The following is a 26,113-nucleotide window of genomic DNA, read 5'->3' on the forward strand; positions in this document are numbered from 1 at the left end:
GCACAGTAGCATCATGATATGCATTAGCAAAACAACTGGGTCACTTCAGGGGGTTTTCTTTTATCTTGATTTTGGAGATTTGTGTTTACTTCATTTATGCTAGTGGTTTAAATGTATAAGGTTTTGCCTTACATTTTCTGAATTCTTTTAAAAAGAAATAAATGCCATGCAACACTATTTTCAAGTAGTGTTTGTTACAAGGCCAGTGATATTCATAAATAAAGCAAATTCAGAAACAGAAGCAAGAAACTTTCTGCTGGGGAAATGCAGTGTAGTTAATGACTAGTTATTAATTAACAGTCCCAGGGACCCACCAGGTTGCAATAGCCAAGGATTAGCCATTCTAGGAATAACTAGTTTCAAGCATTAATTGCTATTATAATTTATTTCCTCTGGTTCAAAAGGGACCATTGATTACCACAGTAACAGAAGATAATAGCTACTTAGTCAATTGGGTAAAGTCTTTAATAATTTCAGACTTAAACATTGCATGCTATTTTGTTAAAGATTTAGTCACTCGTTTTCCAAAAATAGACATCAGTGACTGAAAGAGATACTACCTCTGTATTTGTTGAGAAACTATTTCATTTACTGCTAAAAAGGACTACAAAATGCAAATTCTTGTCCATATGTAAAGGATGATGCAGATGATGATGGTGACTCAGGATAACAGAAAAGGCTTTTTGCAGGGAAGCAGGGAAAACTTGCAAATGGAACCAGTCATTTTGGTGTTTCCTCACAAATTAACATACAAATTGATTCTGGTGATGACTAATATAATATTAGCTTTTTAATCATTTAAATATTTAGGATAAAAAACCATCAACTAATGTTGACCAATTTCATTATGCAGTAGAAATACAGTAGTGTATTTTGAGTGGTGTAAAGTATAAGCTTTGCCAATGGGAGGTTGAGAAGGAATTAAAAAAAAAAAAAAAGAGAAATGAAAGTAACAGGATGTATTTGTTTCATTCCTCAAAAATACCAGTCCTGAGTTTGCTCAAATTTGCTTTTTTAACATGTCCTTATTGTATTATTGGTAATGTCAAGTCATTTGTTTTTATATTATTATCACTGATTCAAGAAGACTCCATGATGAGGGACTTTTTAATTTACTTGAAACTTCTTTATTGTGTGCATGCATGCATGTGTGTGATGAGGAGAAAAGTTGAGAGGGAGACAGAAAGAGAGACAGAGGCAGTGGCAGACAGAGAAAGAGACTGCATTAAGGGGCAGATGAATACGAAGGTGTAGACAACCTTGGATAAGAAATAAATGTCTAACAATATGTGAGGCAAGAGTTCAAAGAAGAGTTCTGTCCAGGAAACTCAGAAGGAAATAGTTCTCGAGAGTCATTCTTTTTAAATATTATCTGCATTGCCAAGTATGAATTTGAAAATGATGGGCCAAGGGATATGAATAGCAAGCTTAATTTACAAAGTTAAATTGTTTCAATGGACTGTTTAAATATAGTTGAGGATGTCCACCAGGAAGAATACATTGCCATATGCAGTGCAGTTTAAAAATTAGAAACCTTTCTACAGATGTCTGAGTGAAAATATACAAAATGCACGTTTCTCTCTGACATCTTTGCATAGATTCTAACAACTCTTCTTCTCTAAAGTCCTAATGAGATATTCCTTGTAGTAAAGCTAATGCCAAGCATTTTTTTTTATATAAGTGAAGTTGTGCTGTCTTTAAATTTAGTTATCACTTTTTGTTCTTTCTTTGTCAAATAAAATGAATCTAATTTCAATCCGGCAATCATTTTAGAGTTAAACAAAGCTGGCCATCCCGGAGCAATAAGGCGATTCTTAATGGCTAGAGATAAAATCTAGGCATTTTTCAAGTTATGATGTTTCCCTATCATCCTTAGTGAGCCCCACGAATTTTCTCTATCTGTCCTTTAATCAGTTGGATATTCTAGAATTATGTCCTTGCAAAATGATCTCAGAGCATAGATTAAATAATGTAGCAATAAAAAAATAGACAGCAAATATAGAAATCATTGACATTTTAAAAGGAGTTCAAAATTAGCTTTTCGTTTAAATAGAAATTCTATTTTATACAAATTAATTATTCCAATGAAATTTCAATAGAAGGCATCTACCTTTTCAGATTGATGGTTGAGACAGGTGAGGCTCTTGGCAAAATATGATAGGCAAAAAGATTTGGATTTACACAATGTTTTCTTGTTTTACATCAGGTGCTAAAATAATAATTGCAAGTGCTACCTAGAGCATGCACTATGCCTTGCAGCAGTTTTTCTAATAAGATAAAAATCTGAAGGATGATTCATTACACTTGAAAGAAGATGAGATATGACAAAATACCAGTGATGACTGGACATTATAGGGGAAAGCTATGATCTTTGTGGTGATCCTAGATTCAATATGAATCGCAGTGACATGTTTTAATATCTTACATTACACAGTACATGAAAAATGAGTATTGATACTAAGAAGAAGAAGTAAAACTGCAAACCAGTCCTCCCATTAAAATAGAGATTAATACAAACAAGTGAAGAATATTCAGATGCTTGGAACTTTTAATTTTCACGGGATATTAATTTTCATAACACAATTCAGGGACCTTTTAAAAAGTAAATTAGATTTTATTCAACCCAGGCTTTTGCATTTAAATACAGTTCTATCCTTATATAAAAGGTGTCAAGATGGTTATTCCTCTTGGAAGTATTTGCATTATATTCTAAAGAAATAAAGGTTTAGGAATAGATCTCAGATGATAATCTTTCATTTGAATATATAGACTTTGAGTTAGACTCTGTGTGAGTCAATAAATTAGGAAATAGACATGGGATATTACTTCAAAGAGTATTATCTTTGGAAGATAAAATAGAAATAAATGTTTAGCTGTGACACAAGATTGTATATAATATATACTGTAAAGAGGGCTATAAGACTTTGTAGGACAAAAATATCTTTGGTTTGGGTATCAGGGAAAACATTAAAGTTGATCCAAGTCAATGAACCTGAAGCTTGTATGATTTCGTAAGTCCTTTTAAATATTCTTTTTTTTTTTTTCTTTTAAATATTCTTTAAAAAAGAATACAAAGTTATAAATACAAAATTCCTTTTCTCTCAGAGTCTTAAAAGTTTCTGCATGTGAAGGATCCTGAAGAGTAATTCTCATAACTAGACTTCTACTCCCCAGAAAACAGTGCCCAGGATTCTATTTTAAATCATTTTTATTCATGAGCTCCATTGAAGAGAAGGATAGGGGAAGTCTTGGGAAGAAGTTCTCCAATGTTTTCTTCCTTATTTGAATAAATATTGATTCTTCAAATTGATAAAGACTAGATTTGGATCCCAGTGGACTTTAAATGACAAACCTAGGGTTTTGAACTTTATTAACTAGGTATTTGGAAAAAACGAAAGGTATTTTATAGAAAGAACTGCCTCTAGAGAGATACAGATGACTTAGAGATACATTATCTTTGGCTATTATTGTGATCACATGCCAATTAAGTGAGGACAAGCCTTGACTATTATGCTGACATAGGAATGGAAAAGAGGTTAGAGATCCAATATTAGATGGAAAAGCCTGACTGAATTGAACAAATCATTAGGTTGGAAGCCATATATTTCTATATTTCTATATCTCTGTATGTTTATATCTATCTGCTTACCTACCTGCCTGCCTACCTACCTATTAAATAAGCCTGGGCACCCAGAGAAACTGGGAAAGAGAAGGCTTGCTCAACATGTTGACCTAGAGGCATTAATGTTGTTATATCTTGGTGAAGACAGCTGTTGAAAGTTTGGGATTTGGGAAATGCAGTATCGGAGGAAAATGAACTGAAGGTCTTTCTTTACCATTTTCACATAGGTCACTATGTGAATGGAACCATTGTGATTATGGTTGCAACTCTAATGGTACCATCAGACAGAAAATACAGCAATGTTGGTGATATTCCAGTGTTGTTCTTTGGATAAGGTTGTAATCATGATCCTTCTCATTCCTTCCTTGTAAAGTCAATTAACTGTGGGTCCTTAGTGGGGTCATTCTTTTTCACTTCAGGAGTCTTGACTAATATGGATTAGAGTTACTATAGTGTTAACATGGCACCATGGGTACATTGTAGCTAGTCAGAACAAGGTGTTTCTAAATTTTAGTGGGTGCATTATTCTGGAACTCTACTAATTATTTACTCATTCAACAAGAACATTTAGCACCTATTCCATCCAATAACTAGACACTGGAGTAGAGGGATTAATAAAATTTTATTCACCTTGAGAAACATGAATCTTGGGATCCCTGGGTGGCTCAGCTGTTTGGCACCTGCCTTTGGCCCAGTGCGTGATCCTGGGGTCCCGTGATCGAGTCCCACATCGAGCTCCCTACATGGAGCCTGCTTCTCCCTCTGCCTGTGTCTCTGCCTCTCTCTCTGTGTCTCTCATAAATAAATAAATAAAATCTTAAAAAAAAGGAGAATCTTAAATGAACTCAAAAAGAAGCCAGGGCTGATCATAATAAATGTCATAAATGTGAAAGCAATGAGTTAATAATAATACATACTTACATAAGTAAATAGACTTATGTAAATAGTGTAAATGTAAAGAGTGCTATAAAAGTGAAAAGTGAGGTTGCATACTGGTTATAGTTTGTTAAAAAATGTAACAAAGAGAAAACAAAACTTTCTGACACTGCCGCCCTCCAGGCACCACCCCATTTCTCTGTTACCCTTCACAGCAAAACTCTTCCAAACTATTGTTAATATTTTAAGTCTCCCTTGTAAATTACTTTAATTTGGATTTTTTCTCACTGAACTTGAACTTCACTGAAAGAGCTGAAATGAAGGAAAGTTTATCTTGCCATATGCAGGGATTGACTTTCTTTCCCATATTATTTCTCAGAGAATTCGAAAGAAGGAAGCATCATCCTCTTTGAAATACTTGATTCTCTAGATTTATTGATACCACATTCTTATTATTTCTCCTTCTTTGTAGACTAATCTTTGTTATTCCTTTTTGCTGACTTCTTGACTTCTGCCCTAAACTGTACAGGAGAGCACTCCATATCCTAGGTCTTTTCTTATATCTAACTACAAGCTTTTCTTGGCTGATCTAAGCAAGTCAAATGGTTTTAAATCTCCTCTCCCTACAAAATAGTCTTTTGTATTCATCTCTGTCCCGAAATTTCTCTGGATCTCTAGACTGACACATTTATCCAACTGCCTATTCAACTTCAGGCTTTAATGACCAACAGGCACGCCAAAATTAATATATATAAAACAAAACTCCTGTTTTTCTTTCTTTAACATTATCTTCACTCATCTCTAAAATCTTTCCCATCTTAGTAAATGACACCACTTATCCATCTATTTGAATCAGGGCACTAGAAAGGATAGATTATTATTTTTTTCTTCTTTTTTTCCCTTATATCTCACATGCAACCTATCAGAAAACTGTGCCATTTCTATCTTTAACATAAATTCCATAGCAGAGATCTGCTCATCAATTTCAGAGAGAAGACCCCGGACCACACCACCGTATCTTGACTACATCGTTTCACAACCTCCCAAGTTATAGATTTTTTAACTCTCCTCCCATTCACCACGCATATTCTATTCATTCTTCAAATAATATGCAAGTAAGATTTCTAATGACTTCCAATTTTACTTTGAACAAAACCCAAAACCCTTGCAATGACTTACAAAGCCTATGTAATCTGGCCCTTCCCCATCTCTCTGACCTGATTCCATACAATCTATTCACCTCTTCTGGGTCCCTGACACTGTGACCCCCCCTTTTTATTTCCATACCTTGAACATGACTGATGTGTTACCACATAAGAGTTTTTGAATTTGCTGGTCCTTCTTTCACCTCCAAAAAGCCACTTCCCTTGGATCTTGGTAAGAATACATTATTTTCATCTATTAAATCTCTGTTCCTTTAGGAGAAATTTCTCTAACCACACTGAAGTAGTTCTCTACACACATAGCACTAGCCATTTACTATTTCATTATTGTGCTTTATTTCTTTGTAGTTGGTATTAGAATTAAAATTTATTTGTGCATATTTTAACTTTCCCACTAGAATATAAATCTATGAAGGCAAACACTTCGTCTTTTTTATTGTGATATCTGCTGCACGTAGGAGAGTGCTAATACATACTGGATTTTCAGTAATCACTTGTTGAATAAAAGATTGGATAAATATGATGAATCCGCTTATTCAAAGTGCCAGAAGATGTAAAAAGTGCCCTACTGAATCATGTCTGTTGTCAATCTACTTTAGTCTTCAGTGGTGTTCATTGACGTGGGAGGCTTGCCTGCCTTTTAATCAATCATCATCCTTATTGCCTGACATATATAGTTTCACATTTTAATTTATTTTTATTTCTCTAAAACATCATACTATGACATTATAATACACCATTGAGAAATTTCTAACTTATTATTTTTTTATTTTTCTTCTTTTACTTAGAGAATGAACAGTTCATTAACAGAAATGAGAAAGAAGGCAGTTTTCCACATGTGACCCAATATGGTTTTAGAGATTCAAAATACAATATTTTGTATTTCACATCCTAGCCTCTTCCCAATTTGCACCAGCTTTGTCAGGGATGATCTCATGCAAAATGTATTTTGTTACATATTTTGAGCTGAACATTTCAAAAATCTTCAACGCATTCCAAAATTAGTATTTATTCAGCAGGATAAAAAGGAAATACTTGCCATAGGTCTCTCCCTTCTCAAACTGTTTGGATTTGGGTTAGGAAAGCTAGCATCAATCATTGCAGTAAAACCTTCAGAATAGATTTCCTTTTCTTATTGCCTCTCTGGTCATTACTAAATAACTGAACGTGTGGCAGGTAACACAGGGGAGCGGGTAGACAAACCCAGTTTCATTTTGCTTCTCTACAGCTTTTACGTGTTATAAATGGTCCACAATTTTACTTTTCTTTCCTTTTATCTTTGGCTTAACAGACCACTCACCCTCAGAAGAATTGTCCTGAAGAAGCCAAAGTGATATTTTTTTTAAAAGAAAATGTATGGATTGCCTGCAACGGACAATTTATTTTATCTATTCCTGTTTTCTTCTCATTGTTATTTTTTTAATTAAATTTTACATTTTAATTCTAGTGAACATCTAATGTTATATTAGTTTTAGGTGTATAATATAGTGATTCAACAATTCTATACATTACTCAGTGCTCATCCTGGTAAGTGTACTCTTCTCGTTGTTCTTTATATGTATATATTGTAGATAGCTTGGTGTGGCTAAATTTTAATGGGAAAAATATGTGGAATTTCCATCCAAAAAATACAAAGGCAAAATACAGTTTAGGATAGAAATCATAGTTCAAAGAATTATAGCACTCATGATTAAATAAACATATTTTCTAAATAAAAATACAAAGAATCGTGTTGATACATATATTTCAATTAAGGTTTTAATTAAACATAAGCATTTTGTCTTACCATAATGCTATAAAATTATATACTTGTTTGAAATAATCACGGCAGCAAAAAATATCAAACCATGTTTCGCTAATTCTTTTAAAGTAGCAGTGTAGATAAGCAGTATTCCTATTTTCAATAAACTTCTCTGTCTATCATTTTTAATAAAAGTAGAAAAGGTAATCATCTTGGGGAATAGAAGGTTTTATAATATGCCTATATCCCCACACCAGCTTACCAGTTTCCATGTTTACAATCATTTATTTAAAGTCTCTATATATTTCAGGCTTGTTAAACAACAAAATTCAACTCAGCAAATTTAAAGATCAAATTGGCTTTCTTTATTCAAGGATCTATACATCAGGCAGCATCCCATCTAGCAAAAGAAAGGAACTCCAAACACTACAGAAAAGGAAAAAAAAAATAAAGGTAGAGAAGTGTTAGGACAAGGAAGTCAATAACATTTTGTTATTGAATTGTTTTGGGAAAAATCACCTTCCTTTAGGAGGCAAAGGGGGTTTTCAGGCAGATGACATCACTAGTGCTGACCAGAAAATTCCAGACTTACCAGATAAGATCGCATCCTGGAGAAGGTTGAAACTACAGTTAGGTAAGGCATGAAGCCTTGGTTTGCTGATGTGGGGTTTAGCACAAGGGACTCTATTTTTGGCCTCTGGTCTCCTTTTTAGGAGACAAAATATTAACCAAAAGACATAAATGCAAAACACTACTGGATCTTCATTGTTTGTATTTTGATTTATATATGGCATTTAAAAATGTTCATCAACTATTTCCTTACTATATATATATATATATATATACACACATATATATATATATATATGTGCATATATATATATAATTAATGGACAGATATAATTTTATTTCATCATTCAATTTTCTAAAACCAAGGTCTACTACCTGCTGCCTTGGTATTCTCATCCTAGTCTTGGATGACTCTGCTCAGGCTTATGAAAACCTGGCATATTTTAGGCAAAATTTTGCAACTGCTAAATAATGATATCATTGTACTGAAAAATATTTATTTTCTTAATAAATTAAAAATAAATCGAATAAACAAAACTATATAATGGTGCTGTGAGGAAGAGGTAGGAAATGCTCTGGCTGAAAAACAAAATACGGAGAATACTTTCATTCTAGTCTTTAAAAAAATAATAAAAAAATAAAAGGTACTTTATGTCATATGGGGGAAAAAAAACCCATCACTTAACAATAAATTGCTGTAAGAATGCTTCTTTTATTTTTCTATCCAATATGAAAATCATACTAGAAACAGATTTATAGAAAGTCACAATTTTGCCTTAAGGGATAAAGAAAGGACAAAATACCAAAGAGTCATTAAGAAAGGTTACATTTTCTTTGATCCTTTGTTAAAGTCTGTTTTAATAGGATGGAAGATAGAAAACCAGACTTTCTGCAAGAATATTCATGAAGATGGTAAAAATACCTGCTGGTCACACAGAACAAAAATAGAACAAACTATCTGGCAAGATTTAGTACACTGCACTCTAGCCTAAAAATCAAGCCTAGACAATCATTCTAGGCTTGTGTGTGTGTGCATGCATGTGTGAGCCTTTTCATATGTATGCATTCAACTATGAAGTAGGTGGAGAAATTTAAATTAGAATTTGAAAGAAATAATCTAATTGTGGATGTATTAATAAACAGTTGAGTACCTCCGAAACACTTAAGTAGATGATATTCTATTTTTCATATTTTCAAAGCTAAGAAAATTGCCTTGCTATGAATTTTGGTGAAAAAAATAGTTTTGTTATTCATATTGAATTTGATAGAATCTCTCATATGCCACTTATTTCAGTGTAGTGATTTCATCATCAAAAATAATCTCTCAAAATTTTGTTATTTTATCTTTTTATTAATTTATTAGTGTCATGAATATTTTTGTATTGTATTTTCAATTACCTTTTGATATAAGTTCCCCTGTCTTTCCTCTGAAGGTTATATGTAATAGATTTTATATATATATGTATTTTTATATAAACAAACACATATATGCATTTTTATATAAATATATCTATAAAATATACATGCATTGTATGTGTATTTTATATATGAATTTTTATGTAACTACATGTAAAATTTATAAAAGTACGTATATATAAAATCTACTGTGTGTAGTTGGATTACTAGATGGAGTCAGGTTTCAGAACCAGGTTTTATTTCCCCAGTTAAGACATGATCAAGTAATAGAATCAAATGTCAAATCTCTAAATGGGAGAGATTTAAATTCTTTTTTTCCTCAAATCTGGACCCTAATAGCCTGAGAACTGAGGTTTTCTCCTAAGATTTAGTAGCTAACTACATAAAACAAAAGTAGTTCACAATAATGTGAGCAATAACACCTCTTTCTTTTTCCTAGGTTATAAAATGGTCTTTTAACATTAACACTCTAATAAGTTGGGATGTTTGATTCCCTTTGGATATACTGCAAGAAATAAAGAAGACCCTTTTTCTCCACATGGCAGTTTTGAGTCCAAGGGGAGAACCATTGTGGAAATTCAGATAGAGCCAGTCAATTGCTTTATTTGAGGACTTGTCCTCTCTCTCTCTCTCTCTCTTTTAAGATTTTTATCTATTTATTTGAGAGAGGGGCAGTGTGAGAAGTAAGCAGACACCCCGCTGAGGAGAACGGGGAGGGGGGGGGGACACTAGGCTTGATCCCAAGGCTCTGGGATCATGACCTGAGCTAAAGCCAGAAGCTTAACCTACTGAGCCATTAAGGCGCCCCTGAGCCCCTGAGGGCTTCTTTTCTTTCCATTAATATATTACAGAGGGTTTTCCCAGAGGACCTCCAGCCACTTGTGTGCCTTCTCTGAGGCATTCAGCGGCCACTCTGCTTTGCTGTCTTTAGCAACTGCAATGGAGAGCATTTCAAGGAATGTTAATACCGTGCCTCTTCACACAGGTGACTCCAATTTCTAGAAGCTCTTTCTTTTGCTGCCAGCTTTGGGGACTCCATCTCAACTGGCAATGATAACTGGACATCTTGCTTCGTGCTTTGAAGTGTAAACGGTATTTACATGGCTAACAGCTTCTTGAGTGGGATATATTCACATTTGATAGAAGTGATGCTGATTGGCATGTGTGTCCTAGGTCACTTAATCTTCATGCAACCCTGTGAAGTAGATGCTCTTATATTCTGCATTTCAGAGATGGGGAATTGAAGCTCAGAATGTTATATAACTTAACCCAAAGTAGCAGAGCTTTTTTCGGATTTAGGATTTAAACACATGAAGTCTGGCTCTGGAAGCAGCTATTATGTTGCCCAGTTAGTTAGGAAAAAAATATATTGTTTGGTTATGTGTCTTAGAGTCCAGGAACTGGGAACTGGTAAGACGGAAATGCCACAGATCCAGCTGAGGAGCAGGGAGCATGTAAGAAGCTACAAAGTCAGGGTGACTTCTATAAATTAAAGGCAGGTCTGGGGTGAGATTCTGTGATGTTTATGTATTTACATTATGATTCCAGTCCCATAGAACCTGGAAAAATAAATTCCAGTTATCCCAAAGTTTCCTCTGTGTGTATGTGTGCATTTATCCTGTATATCACAATTCCCAAGTATTCCTGGTCACAGTCTGGAAGAGCTTTCAAAGAATGCTAGCTATGACAGATTCAGAATAAAATCCCCAGATGAACCTAATATTGCTTAATAGTAATGGTTATTTGTAAATAGCGAGTAACTAGGTATTATCTGTGAGCAGATCCTTTTACGTATGATTTCCTTTCTTTCTGACTTATTTTACGAAACACATGAATACGAATGGCACTGTTGAAGCATATTTTTTCAACTGAGTTGCGTATGTTTATAGAAGAATAACCAGAGTGGATGAGCATTTTGATTGGAATGTTTCTATTCTGGTATTTACAGCAATGAAGTCTGCCGTAAAGATCATCACATTTTCCCCTTGCCCGTGCTGCCAAAGAAGGCCAGCCGAAAATTCCTTAGAGATGTATGCTTTTGGCATTAGGAGACCTACCGTCTTTGAAAAGTTTGTAGCTTCAGAATAAAACCCTAGAAGGTTACATTGCATTTTCTTTTATTTCTCTCTTCCCTCTCTCTCTCTTTTTTTGGTACCAAAGTTTACACATACACACGCACACAGGTGCCCTCATGCACCCAAACAAAAAAATCCCCTGAATGTGTCTTCTTGTACCTAAACTGCTATACCAGTAGCATTACACTAGAGGGCAGTGCAGCTATTATCATTCTGCTATTCCAGGTCTCTCTCTCCATCGAATTTTCTGGTGCTATTGTAGAATATAGAAAGCATACATTCGTTGAAAATAAACTGCATCCATTTGTTTTAAAAGCACTTAGCTTGTACCTGATGGTTAATAGATGTGAATTGCTTGGAGCCCTGATGCACACAGAGCGTGAACATTCATGAATTTGGCAGATTTTTTTTTACAGAAAGGGGGAGGGTAGACAAATATGAACTAAATTCTTTCATTTGCTTTGATACCTTAAGGGGCAAAAAATCAGAAATAATGAAGAATCCTTAGGAACAAGCTGGTAGGTATAAGTATTAGTTTACATTTAAATGAAAATAGCTCAGGAGAGAAGAAAGGATAGGTTTCAAATACTTTCCAGCATCTCCTTTGAAATGCAAAAGAGCAATTGGTATTTATACTAATTTAGGTGGATGCCTCTGATTCGCTGGGTCCTTCTCAAGGATTTGTTTCTATTTACCTTGGCCGTGGGCATTTGGAATAGGAGTTGGAGGCCCGGCAAAGACTTACTGAGGCCTACTAGGTTTGATACCACCTTGAGGGAAAAAAGAGCCAGGGTGACTTGAACACCCTTCAGGAAGGAGAAGCGGGCAGAACAATACGTTAGGACATTATTCCCTTTCACTGGCAAAACTTAAAAGAATAAATTTATAAACATAAGGCACCAGAAATAAAAACATCCTTTCGTTCTATTTCCTGCAGTGACAAGAGATATATATTCTAGATTGTAGACAGAGCTGCCTTGGAGATAAATTGTCTGATTTCAGCATCTCAGCAGTGGATAATAGATTCCCCTCAGAACCACATAATTAAAAAATGACATTTCTGCTACTTTGTGCCAACCCAGTACTGTTGTTGCCCCTGGCTTTGGGGCTGGGGAGCCCTGCAGGGTACAACCAAACAAATTTTGCATTATTCAGTAGGACAATGTAAGGTCTTGTTAACAAAAAAAAGTTCCTTCTAGAGGGACCAGAGTACTTTATTATATTCTTCTCTACAAATTGCTCGTTCTGCTCTTCGTTTTTCAAATCTTGCCAACAAGGAAAGGGTATGAACGATGAGATTAGGACATCCACTTATTACAAGTTAGCAAGATGAAAGACAGCATATGTGACTAGCAGAATAAATTAAGAGCTGAATTTTAGCACTTTCTTTCCCCCTCCAAGTAGAAATTCACAATCAGCCAAAGATAAGGCCAAATGCTATGAGAAAAATATGCAAATCAAAGTGCTTTTAAGGTCCATATCCTTAGGTATCTTTTAGATGAGAGGGTTAATCCTTATACGGATTTTTTCCCCCCCAGGAGCTTCTTGAAAGGTAATTGACTGCAGTCTGAGCAACAGCTCTTTACGGGCCAGTCAGTTCACTGTTTATCTCCAAAAAAGTGTGCGTGCTAGACAAGTCTCCAATTAACAGTCACTAAAGTGTAAATGGATTTCCAAATATCATATAGCCAGTAAAGAGTGAAATCAGGACCAAGAATGGATCTCTCGATTCTTACTTCAGGTGTTCAAATAAATGCCAATATCCTGCAGGGGTCTGTCTTCATTTCAAATAACAAAAGCACAGATAAGAATTTTCTTTTTTTTTAAAAAAAAAGATTGTATATAGTATTCCTTAAATATATATAATGCAATGAATTTGAATTTTGGAATTCGAACCCCAAATTCTGAAATTTTCAGAATCCTCCACCCAGGGTTTCAACCCTAGTATCACAACTGATTGCCCTGGGGCCCTGAGGATTTCACTACTCTTCTGTGAACACTTCTGTGTTCTTTTGAGTAAAAGTAAATTACCTAGACAGGATGGCCTTTCTCTCAGACTTACAAAAAACATGTGAAATGCTGTGTCTAACAGCCAACTTCAGAAAAATAAATAAATAAATAAATAAATAAATAAATAAATAAATAAATGTAAAGGAAGATGACTATAGATTTTAATAAGTGTATATAATGCCTTAGAAGTCACCGAGGCCATCTACAGGCTAAGAATAGGTCTGGGGAATATGATATCCCTGGGACTGCCATTTTTCTTGCACTTATGAATTGGGTAATTTGAAGTGCTGGCAATGACCGTGTGCCCTTCTCAGAGAGATGTTGTGAGGGTTATGGGAGTGGATGGGTTTCATTTTGGGCCAGTAGCTGATGTGTAGTAAGCTCTCAGGAAATATACAGATACGAAAAATGCTTGTCCTTAACATTTAAAATCCATCAGTATTCATGACTTTCACTCAATATATTGTCGATTTAGAAAACAGACTGTCAGGTTTCAAATTCAACTGCACTTACTAGCTGTGTAACTTTGGCATTGATTAAACTCTCTGTACCACTGTTGGCCTTTTTTCCCTCCTAATATATAGTGGTGTATTTATTACAACCTTTGAGAAGGTAAACTGCTCATCAAAAGCATACAAATCTATTTACTAGTTCATGTACTGTAAGAACTAAGGAATATGACATTCTGTTGAAGCATAAGGAATGGGAAAAATGATGATATAAATAAATTTACATTAGATGAATGTTCCTTGTGCCTACAGGGAGATAATCTTGCTGTCTTCTTGAGCTAATGATAGGTACAATGCCAGTGTGGTAAAAGATGAGTGCTATGGTTGAATGTGTCTGTTCCCCAAATTCATATGTTGAAATCCTAATGCTCCAATGACGGTATTAAGAGGAGGGGCTTTTGGAGGGGTGCTTACAACACAAAGGTACAGCCTCAATAATGGGATTAGTGCTTTTATAAAATAGACCCTAGAGAAATCCTTTCCTCTTTCACCACATGAGAACACAGTGAAAGGTTTGTGACCTGGAGAAAGGCCTTTACCCAATCATGCTAGCACCTTAATCTCAGACTTTTAATCTCCAGAACGGTGAGAAAAAAATTCCTGTAAAAGATAGAAATATAATAAGTTTTATATGTATACTTTTATTTGTAGATGAGAAGTATGGAAATGATAACTAGAAACTATTAAGATCAGTTACTGAAAAGAGAAGATGAAAGCAGAGTGGAGATATGAGGGAAGAGAAATGGATAGCAAGGATGTGAGACTCACTCTTATGAAAGTTCTGGAAAAAGTTCATGGTAATGTTTCAAGTACCCCAGATATAGACAAAAATTTTAAAACCATGAGTTTCCTTTGTTAATTATGTCTTTTGATGCACAGAAGCTTTTATTTATTTTTTTTTTTTTTTGCACAGAAGCTTTTAATTTGATGTAGTCTCACTTGTTGATTTTTGCTTCTGCTGCTTGTACTTCGCTGTCAAGTCTAAAAAATCCTTACCAAGACCAGGGTCAAGGAACTTCTTCTCTATGTTTTCTTCTAGTTTTGTGGTGTCTTTGTAGCAGAATTATAATAAAGTAATGTGCAGGACATGAGGAAAAAAGAAAATCATCTTTGGGCCAACACCACAGTATGACAGCCAAAGGCAAAGATCATCAATGATTACTAAAATTAGTGAACAAAATTATGATGAATAGGATATTTGCTGGTTGCCTGGGTGGCTCAGCAGTTGAGTGTCTGCCTTTGGCTCAGGATGTGATCCCGGGGGCTGGGATGGAGTCTCACATTGGGCTTCCTGCATGGAACCTGCTTCTCCCTCTGCCTATGTCTCTGCCTCTCTCTCTCTCTCTCTCTCTGTGTGTGTGTGTGCCTGTGTGTCTCTCATGAATAAATAAATAAATAAAATCTTTAAAAAAATAGGATATTTGCACAGCTGTAGTGTAACTAACACCCTAAAAAAGGAAGTCTTCATAAGTACTAAGGTCATAGAAGACAGAGAGAGAGAAAGAGTGAAAGAGAGTGAAAGAAACTTTTAGAGATTAGAAGAGATTAAGGAGACATCAATCAAATGCAATGTGTGGTCCTGGATTGGATAGAGAAAAAAAAAAAAAAAGAAAACTTTCACGTGACAACTCAGGAAATTCAAATCAGGTCTATAGATTAGTAAATGGGAGTATACCAAATGTTAATTTTGCACTTTTGATAATGTACCATGGTTGTGTAAGACGTTGACTTTAGAGAAAGCTAAGTAAATGAAATACTGAAATTCTATTATTTTGTAACTTCTCTATAAATCTAAAAGTTTTTCAAAATAGAAAGTTAAAAAAATAATATTCTGAGGATACAGACACTTCAATACTTAGAGTTTAGTTTAAAAATTTTTAAAAAGGGGAAAACATTTAGGAACAAGCTTAAGTTTATAAGTGACAGATTTTTAATATATGTTTGGAAAAGTAATATAATGGCAATAATAATGTTTATCTAAGTTAATTACAAGACCAGTATAGTGGGATTCATGCCTTATCTCAACTTTACAAGATAAGTGGTAATGTTCTTCCCATTTTAAAAGGGGTCAATTAGCAATTAGAGAGTTAAATCATCCCTAAAGCTGGGTCCAAGTTTGTTCTCTATTCAAGAAAAGAAATTTTTATTTACTGAGTGCCTAATAGGATTGTCACTTTGCATACATTATGTCTAAGCCTCATAATGCCACTGCAAAAACTAATGCCCTCCTTTAAGAATTAGGAAACTGAATTCAGAGAGGCTACACACTAGTAACAGGGAGCTTAAATGAGCATATTTGTTCTACTTCTGTTCTGTATAAGCTTCACTGCTACCTTCATCTGATTAAAAATCTGTATTCTCCCTTTATTTATCACATTGAATCTACATCTAAAAGGGGTTAAAAGAAATGTTACTTTGCCAGGTCATTTTTATTAAAATGAAAACATACTAGATCCCTGTATGGTCATGATTAAATGAATAATATGTTTTTTTTTTTTGATTCTACAAAGTAAATGGAAGTAAATAGTATTATTCCAATAAGGCTGAAGAAACACACATGCCCACGCATGCACAGATACACACTTATACACATTCACACACATCTGATCTAAGACAACTAAACAGAGGTTAAACCTTAAAACTTCTCCTCATTTCTTTATAAATCCCTTTCCGTATACTGTTGGTGTCTGTTCCAGTGGCAAGCAGTGTGCTTGGCCCTGAATCAGTGGCTAATTTATGTAAGGAGACTAAACCTGAGCCTTGAGCTCTGTTCCATTTAGAGAGTCAAACTTTTGCTTCTTTCTGGTGCACTTGTGTGCCTTTTGGTCCTGGAATTTATTTACATGAAGAAATAGGGACAGAATTCTCTAAAGGACAAAGAGGGGTAGACAGAAAAGCTTGCACTAGTATCACAGCCTCAATTATCAGTGTGAGAGGGGATTTAGAGTAGAGTATTGGGTTTAATTTTCCCTAGTGGCATCCCCAAAGGAAGAGGAATCACATTTGGGACCCGGTCTGGAAGGATTAAAGGTAGGAAACAGTGTTAGGGAAAGATTAATAAATTGTTTTCACTCTGTGAGGGCAAAATAACAGAAAAGAGAGTGAATCACCATCCCCACAATAGCTTGTTCCTCTGAGGCTCAGAGCATGCTCTGCATGTTGACATCTTTGTCTCCAGAGTTTTAGAAGCACCTGGTTGTGTCTGGTGGAAGTTCTTCAGAGAAAATGCAAGAGGCTACTATGGAGAATCCTCACCAGAGTGGGGACAGTAGAGGCCCCTCCAAGAAATATTGCCTGTGGTTGTCAGAGGGGGAGGAAGGGAGAGTCAACATGCGAGAGAGGTAATGCGACTTTCCATGATAGGAAACACAACCTCTGGAGATTCTTCAGAAAAAATTTGAGGGAAGTTATATGAAAAATTTCTGTGAGGATTCTTCAAATAACTTGTGGGGAAAAATCCAACAGAATAAGTTTTATTATCCTTAATGCATTCACCCTCACGGTGACCTTGGAAAACAAGAGATATACTGAATATTGAGTTGCTACCATTTTATTTAGAAAGAAAAATATTCCTGAAAGTATTTGCTTTTTAAAAGCCAGTGAAATTATTTCTTCCATGAATTAATATATGCTAAATGGTTTTTAAGAATGACCCCTGAAATATCTAATGGCTTGAACCAAAATTAAACGCTAAGAGCAATTCTGAGAGGAATGTAGTAGTTTGGCCAAGCAAATCCATGGACCAAATCGGAACAAGGCTCTGTTATCTCCATGTGCAGCTTCCAGAACTGCCCTGCAGGTTGCCCCCTTCTTGGTAGCCAGAGGGAATAAAAGGGGGTGGCACACGGAAGGATTTTATAGACCAAGCCTGAGAGTGGCACATGTCCCTTCAGCTTGCCTTCCTCTGGTGAGAAAACCCTCCTGGTGCCACATGGCCTGCTGGGGAGCCAGTGAATGGCATGTATGTGCCTGAAAAGAACAGAGGACAGTTTATGGCAAAGATCCAGTAGTCTGTGTCACACTCGACGGGGCATTCTTTGATTTTGTTTTCCAACAAGTTCCGCTAAGCCCTGTGAGGAATGAACCCTTACTACAGGCTTGCAAATAATAAATCCTTGCTGAATCAATAAATGAGTCACATCGTCTAAAATAAACTTCATTTTTTAAGTGATTAGTAAAATGCCTAAGTGGAAGTTAACCATTACATTTCATTCTGCAGAGAGATTGTTCAGTTAAGACTCACATCATTTGACCATATGATCCATTTATTCAGGGAACACTTATGAAAAGTCTGTGATGGGCTCCTAGTTTAGATACAGGGAATAGAGCAGTGACAGAGACCATCCAGTTCCCTGCTCTGACAGTGAATGAATAGTGACATATATCCATTCCTTCTATAAATGATAATAAGAGCATTGATTATGTTTAAGGCATTGTCTTAAGTGCCAGAGATATGAATGAATATGAGATACAAAACTATTCTCCTTCAGAGACCTTAGGTTCTAGTGGGAGAAAGGAATTATAGACTGACTAAATAAGTAAATCCAAGATGGAAGGCTTCTGTAGTGTGGTGGGAATCTTGAGGCAAGAGGAGCCCAGCAGGTCCATTTCACAAGGTGAGGTCAGGGAATATAATGGTGTTGGAGTCTCTGAGTGTGGAGGTGCTGCAAAAAGCTAGAAGTGAGCCACGCTATGACTAGGGGACCCAAGTATAGCAGCAGAGCTAGGGATCTCCACAACTCAGCCCATAGTTGGATTGGAGGAGGTCATGCTGGCACCCATATTTAGAGCATCTTAATATGATTTGATGGTAGAAATGGGCTATCAGATCCTCAACTGGAGTGATAACAGAAAGGATGCCTTATTCATGCTGTTAAGAAGGACAAAAGATGAGGAGGCCTATAGAGTTTTATTTCTCAGAAGAAGAGAGTGCAGAAGCTGATATTACAGCTGATTGGATTAGGGCAGCATTCTTTTTTTTTTTTTTTTCAGGGCAGCATTCTTTTTTTTTTTTTTTTTTTTTTTAATGTTTTATTTATTTATGATAGGCACACAGTGAGAGAGAGAGAGGCAGAGACACAGGCAGAGGGAGAAGCAGGCTCCATGCACCGGGAGCCCGACGTGGGATTCGATCCCGGGTCTCCAGGATCGCGCCCCGGGCCAAAGGCAGGCGCCAAACCGCTGCGCCACCCAGGGATCCCTCAGGGCAGCATTCTATCCCCAGATGAGTATCCAGCCAGGGTGAGAGGCTTCCTGAAGAGCAAACAAATTATGGATGGGGAAATTGATAATCTTGGAATGGTGGCCCTGGTAATGGTATCTAGCCTTCTCCTTCTTTCTTAGGTGAGGTGAAGTGGACATCAAGGAAACAAGGTCATTAGATGATGGAATGTTCATTATGGATGTTCATTACGAAAAGAAAGTAGGAACTACTCAGACTTTGATCCAGGTACCTAGACCTTTCCCAACCACCAATCAGCCCACCAAGGTTGAGGATGAGGAGATAAGTCCAACCAAGTTCACTGTTGAAATTTTTGACCTGAGTACCAGAACCACTAAACATACCCTTACTGACAAGGGATACGGTAGCAGCATGTAGACCCAGGCCCCTTTCCACATGCCTCCATGGTATCAACCACTTCATACCCATTTTATGGAAGTAGTGAGTGAGACAGTCCTCCATGGGTTTCTTGAATTCTTACTCATCTCTCTAGGTATGTCAAGAATGCCAGGACTTGAATGCCCTTAACCTGGGCCATTTCTCAGAGAGTTTTTTCTAGGGAGCAATCTTGAAAGATGAAATGATGTCTGCTTCAGGGACAGAGAGCAAGTTTGTCTACTGCTTGTTATAAAAGCAGTGGCTTATGCTAAGTTAGAGTTCCTTGGCAACGATGAAAATCCACTACATGTGTAACAACTCTCTCACTCCCTCCACATGGTGGGACTTAGTGGCAAGCAAAATAGCACAAACCAGGAGTTTTGTGTCTTCTGACAGCATGCATGAGATGATACAGGTTAGGTTCTTGTAAATGGGGATAAAATCAAACCCCAGATCCCATAAGAAATCTCCTGATGGAATTCACTTTTGGAGAAGTTCTGTTTGAGATGTTTAACAAACATCCAAGTGGAAGTGTCTAGTATATAAGGGGATATACAGTTTGGGGATTCAGAGAGAGGTCCAGGCTATAAGTAACATTGGGAAGTCATTGGGATATATGTGTATTTGAAGCCCTTGGATTTAATAAGTTCACCAAGAGGGTGAATACAGTTAGGTAAGAGGAACCAGGCCTGAGACATGAGACACTTCAACAAATCCCAATAAATGCTATGGAGTCAGTACTATTTTATTGCTGTGTCAAGCAAATGACACCAACTTCTCAGAGAGAGGTAGAAGAATACACACTTTAGAACATGACAGTCCTGCCTCCAAAATCTCATCTCATTCTGCTTAACCACTAATATTATTGGATATATTTTATTTGTTGAACACACCTACAACTTTTCCTGGCCTGTCCTCTTTCCTTATTCACATTCTTGGGCCTGGAATACTCTTCTCATCCCACTTCTAATGACTGAGTCCTTCTGCTCTTTCAGATTTCTGCTACCTTGTTGTCTCTTCAGTGAGGCCCATTCCAACCACTTCACACCCAGTTATGTTTTATCAAACCACATATTCATTTCTTTTATTGTGTGTGTCATAATTTATATTCCTATTATGTTTAAAATCTTATATTATTTGATACCTAGCTACATATTTATTTATATACTGATAATGTCCTGTATAATGCTTCATGAGGACATGAATATCAATAGTCTCCTACTCGACTACACTCCCAACATCTGATCCAGTGCCTGGTCCTGGTGTTTGGAAATAGCTCAGTAAATACTCGGAGAGTAAATCCAGGACTTGTGAAAATGTCAACCCTTTAATTCATCTGAGCTTCTATTCCCTCATCTGTAGAATTATATCAATTTTATAGTTTTTGTGAGAAGTCATTAACCTTGTTTATATATACTGTCTGACACCTAGTAGGCCCTCAGCAAATAAAAAATATTAATCACTTGGTATTAGAAGATTGTATTGGAAAAATCTACTGAAGAAAAACATCATTTATTCAAAAGGAGAATTCTCTCTGCTTGGGAAGAGAAATGAATGGTTAGACTAGTCTATGAGTGAATAAAAGGCACATATAGAAAAAAGACTAATAGACAGATTGAAACTTCAAAGACTGGGAGATTGGAAAAAATCCAAAATAGAGCTAAAGAAACTAGAACCAAAATGAGTAAAGATCTAAGCAACAAAATGAAAAGAACATTGTACAAGAAATGTCCATAAATCTAAGGAATGTTTCTGGTTCAGAGGGAGCAAGAGATCAGCAAAGAAGAAGATAGGTAGTGAGGAATGACAAAGATTTCTCTTTGATAGAAGCAGCTGAGCTGTCATAAAATCAAAAATAATACTTTCTCTTCAGGATAATAAAAGAGAGGGATGGGGAAGAGATTCAGAAAACACAGGTACACTCTCCAGAAGCGTTAGGCTTTGAAAACTATCAATCTTGGGTCTAAATAACTGATTAAAAATTAAATGTTACATGACCTTGACTGAACTCTCAGAAAACTTCAAACTTCATAAGAAAGAAGTCAAAATGTTGTAGTGATTAGTTTAGGAGAGGCCTTTTAAAAAATATCCACGAATAAGGTAAATTTTTCACCTTTAAATAGAGAGTGCTTGGGAACCCTAATATATTAAATATATATTTGGGTACATGTATACAAGCATAAATATAGAGCATAAGGGATAAAATGAGAAAAATGAACCAAGACTATTTTTAAAAGAATGGCGATAAGACTCATGTACACGTATTAAACACAAAGGAAATATTTAATTATTCTTGTTACAATTTTATTATAACAACTTACTTATAAGTATTATAAACTATTCTTTGTATGGAATATGTATACATATGTTTATAAATACATATGTGTATATATAAACTCCTTTTGAGGACAAGGGTATCTGGCTCAGGCTGAAATTCTGGGACCTTGAGTTGGACTCTACAAAGAACAAGGATAGGACCTCAAATGACAGAATATAAATTATTTTTTTGGAAAAATTTCATTATGGAGTGAAACTTCAATGTCATATGAGGTTTCAGAATCAAAGTGTCTTGGTAGAGGGTGAGACGCAGGTAAAAGGGAGCAATGGAAGTGGTAGGAAGGGAGCAATAGAGCCAGGAGGTAAAGGCTGAAAACATTTCTTCAGTCATCAGCAGGTTAAATGGTCAATACATTTATTATCCTAGTTTGGGATGAGGAGGTGGCTGTTAAGTGACATGGTGACTGAGAAAATGAAGACTTTGTGATGACTTGACTTCAGTTGCCAAGCTTGCTTTGACCTATCGTACTGGGTTTGTGTACCCTGAAAATTCATACGTTGAACTGCTAATTGTCAATGCGGAGGTATTTAGAGATGGACGGAGACTTTGGGAAGTAATTAGGCTATGAGGGTTGGGCCCTCATGATAAGATCAGTGTCTTTATAAGAGGAGACAAGAGAGTGCTTGCTTGCTTCCTTTCACTTTCTCCTCACCACGGGAAGCTACAGGAGAAGAGGACCATCTGCAGACCAGGAGCAGGGTATTCACAAGGAGCAAAGTCAACTAGCACTTTGGTCTAGGACTTCCCAGTCTCCAGAACTGAGAGAGATAAATTTTTGTTGTTTAAACCATCCATTCAATGGTATTTTGTTATAGCAGCATGGTTCCAGGAAGACAGCTTGCTACTTTAAGAAAATAAATTACTGATCTTTGAAGCAGGTATTTCAGAGTAGTATAATCTGAGTGGATTCATTTTCCTAGTATCTATCAGGTCAGGTCCCCAAGGCTAATGACCTTCTAAGCATCAAAAAAAAAAAAAAAAAAAAAATTTCAACATGTGCTTCATTTGTAAGGAAAGTGTTATGCCCCTTTGACATTTTCTCCCTCATTCCCAGATAATAATCTATTAGTAATAGCATTGCGTGGTATGCAATAGGATTCTGAAGTAGCTTTAGTGGAAATTTTATAATTCTTTGTAATGTTGACCTACCCTCTTCACACACTGCTTCTTACAATAATCAGGTACAATAACCAGATCAGGGGTTAGCAAACTATGACTCATAAGCTAAATTTGGCTCACCAGCAGTTTTTGAAAATAATGGTTTTTTTGGAACATAGCACACCCATTCATTTTTGTATGGTCTTTGGCTGCTTTTGTGATGCTGATTTGTTGTCATCAGAGTTCCCAGATAAAGTTGCCATTGTGGGACATGCTGTTCCACAGAACCACAGCTGATGGGGTAGATTTTCTGTAAGATTTCCTTTCAAAACTTCATGATGTCTCTTCCTGCATTTCATAAGCATATGTATATTTTTAAAATTACACATTCTAAATTTTTCTGAATATTTTCACAGGTATTTTGAGAAAGACCATAGGCATAAGATTAGTCATTTTGCCTTCTGGAGTAATTTCATCAGTCTTATTAGATTCTGATTTTTAAAGAATCTTCTAGAAATTGAAATTTTGTTTTCACACAGAGATACAAAACATCTTTACTTCATCATCAGTATTCTTTTTTTTTTTTAAGAGTTATTTATTTGAGAGAGAGAGAGAGAGAGCCACCTTGAGTGAGGGTAAGGGCAGAGGGAGAGGGAGAAGGAGAGAGAATCTCAAGCAAACTTCCTGCTGAGCACAGAGCCTGACCTGGGGCTGTATTTCAGGATCCTGAGATCATAACCTGAGACAAAATCAAGAATTGGACACTTAATCACCTGAGCCACTCAGGTGCCTCTCATCATCACTGTTCTTTAACTGAAATGTAAAAATGGCTCATTATTCCCTCAATCACTCATTAAGCTCCACTCTTATATTCCACCATTTTTTTCAGCTGCACACATCTTTGAAACATTATGAGGACTTTTACTCCCTCCAGAATAAAGCCAAAATTGCTTTATTAGGCCTTAGGGGCTTTGCCTTGTGTGGCCCTAATTATCTGTCCCATTCTGCACCCACACAGTGCTCTTGCCTACATCATGAAGGTTTTCTCATGCCTTGAAGATTTTGCACCTTCTTCTGTTTCCTCTGCTCCACAAACCTTGTGCATCTCTGCATATGCAGTAGCCATTCATCATCCATTTCTTTATTCTTTTCCATTCATCAAATATTTATTAAGCACCTGCTCTGTTTTGGGTTCTGTGCAAAGCATGGGAGGAATGAGATAAATAAATATGCACAATCTCAAGGAACTAATAATCCAGAGGGAAATCCAACTGCATAAACATTTAATTGCAATGCAGCATCGGACCTAAATTAAGAAAAAGAAACATACATTTTTGAAAGCAAAAAACAAATGTGCATTATGATACTTTGTAAGAAAGATCCTTGTGCAGGATCCAAATAAGGTCTGGATCCTGTCGAAAGTGGCACCAAAACAGTTGATATTACATCAGAGTTGTCTGCATGTATAAATCTGATTTTCTTTAAATTCCTACCATTATTTCCTGTCCCTCACTTATTTATTTTTTTAAAATATTTTATTTCTTTCAGAGAGAGAGAGAGAGAGAGAGAGAGAATGAGTGGTGGGGTAGGACAGAGGGAAAAAGAGAAAGAAGCAAGACTCTCCGCTGAGCAGGAAGCCTGAAGCGGGACACCATCCCAGGACCTTGAGATCATGACCTGAACTGAAGGCAGACATTTAACCAACTGAGCTACCCAGGTGCCCCTCCTGACCCTCATTTATAACTAACTAATAAGTATATATGTTCTTGGATGTTAGCTCTCATCTCCCAAACTGGTAGCTCCATATCTGAACTCATCATCATATCTACCAGACATGCTCTTTTTGAGTGAACTTTCTTTTTTTTTTTTTTTTCTAAATTCTAATCTGTAACATCATATGCTTCTTTTAAGTCATGTTTATGCATCCAGATAATTTAAAATTCATTTACTCTGAGACCCCTTGCCTAGTCTCTTATACTCATTCATAGGTTTCTAATCTTTTCACATTATTGATCACAATGTAATTAGGTACTCCATTAGTTATTTAATAATTTACATTTGATCACCACCCCCCATAATCCCAGGAGACTACAGCTGTTTGTAGATGCATGAAGAGTAAACCATTGTACTCCTAATATATGGCCTACTCTCTGGCACATGATAAATATTCAATAGATAAGGTTTAAAAAAATTTTTTTGTTGTTTATGGAAAAAATAAGACATTAGTCTGTATGTGTTATTTTCCTTGATCTTGAAGTTACTTTCATAAAAACCTTGCATTTCAACATTTTGTTCTGATTTTTAGGAATTTAAATTGCTAGTCCTCCACTTCTAATCTCTTTGATGCAGAGAAGTCAAATTACATCACTTGAACCACTGCTCAGATTCACCCTATTAGCTTAAAAATGTTCCACAATTCCACATTGACAAAAGAGTGACATCCAGTCTCTTGAGACTGGTAATCAAAGCCCCAAATATTTTTTTTCCTGAATATTTTGCTGTAGTTCCCAGCCATCCTTAATGTAAGATGTATATGAATATTCTCCTTTAGAAATATTTCCCTCTAATCAGAGTGAGTTAATACATCTTTATCTTTCCATGGGTAAAAGATATACCCCGTGCTATACATTACATATCTCACAGAAGTGGGGCCTTGCAGACCTATACACCACATTATCCCTTCCTGAAGCCAGAGATGATTGGATAAATCACGATCAACATTCTATTCTTTCTCCTCAACTGGGACAGAGGCTCGTTTGTTGATAGGAGCTCAAGTTGAAAGATGACAGGAGGCACCATTTTGGGATGGTCATAATGGACCAAGGAAAAGGATAGCTGAGGAAATGAATATGAATATGCAGAAGAGAAAATTAAAAGAAGACACAGGAAGAAGCAGAGATGAGCACTCATTTTCCCTTAAACAGAAGCAGAGGAAACTAACTGCTTGTCTTCTCCTTGATGTCCATGTTCTTGTTCCAGGTTCTGGTGAAATCCAGACACACTGCTGGCAGTGGCTTTGATGTGCTACCGGGCATTCTTCCACTAAGTTTTCCTTTTTTGTAAAAGGCACTTAGCTAGCTTCTGCTGCACTCAGGT

General features: G+C 36.1%; 2 long non-coding RNA genes across 3 annotated transcripts in view; one reads left to right on the forward strand and one right to left on the reverse strand.

Moving 5' to 3' along the window:
* The window catches only part of LOC144320990 (uncharacterized), a 369,611-nt gene extending 362,427 nt beyond the window's left edge, over positions 1-7,184 (forward strand). The window contains exon 12 of the long non-coding RNA XR_013386617.1: positions 6,953-7,184. This is a non-coding gene — a long non-coding RNA (uncharacterized LOC144320990). The remainder of the gene's footprint in view (positions 1-6,952) is intronic.
* LOC144320995 (uncharacterized) overlaps positions 1-26,113 on the reverse strand; it is a 40,206-nt gene that overhangs the window by 13,045 nt on the left and 1,048 nt on the right. The gene's annotated exons all lie outside the window — the stretch shown is intronic.

This window comes from Canis aureus, chromosome 9, assembly GCF_053574225.1.
Source record: "Canis aureus isolate CA01 chromosome 9, VMU_Caureus_v.1.0, whole genome shotgun sequence".
NCBI lineage: Eukaryota > Metazoa > Chordata > Mammalia > Carnivora > Canidae > Canis > Canis aureus.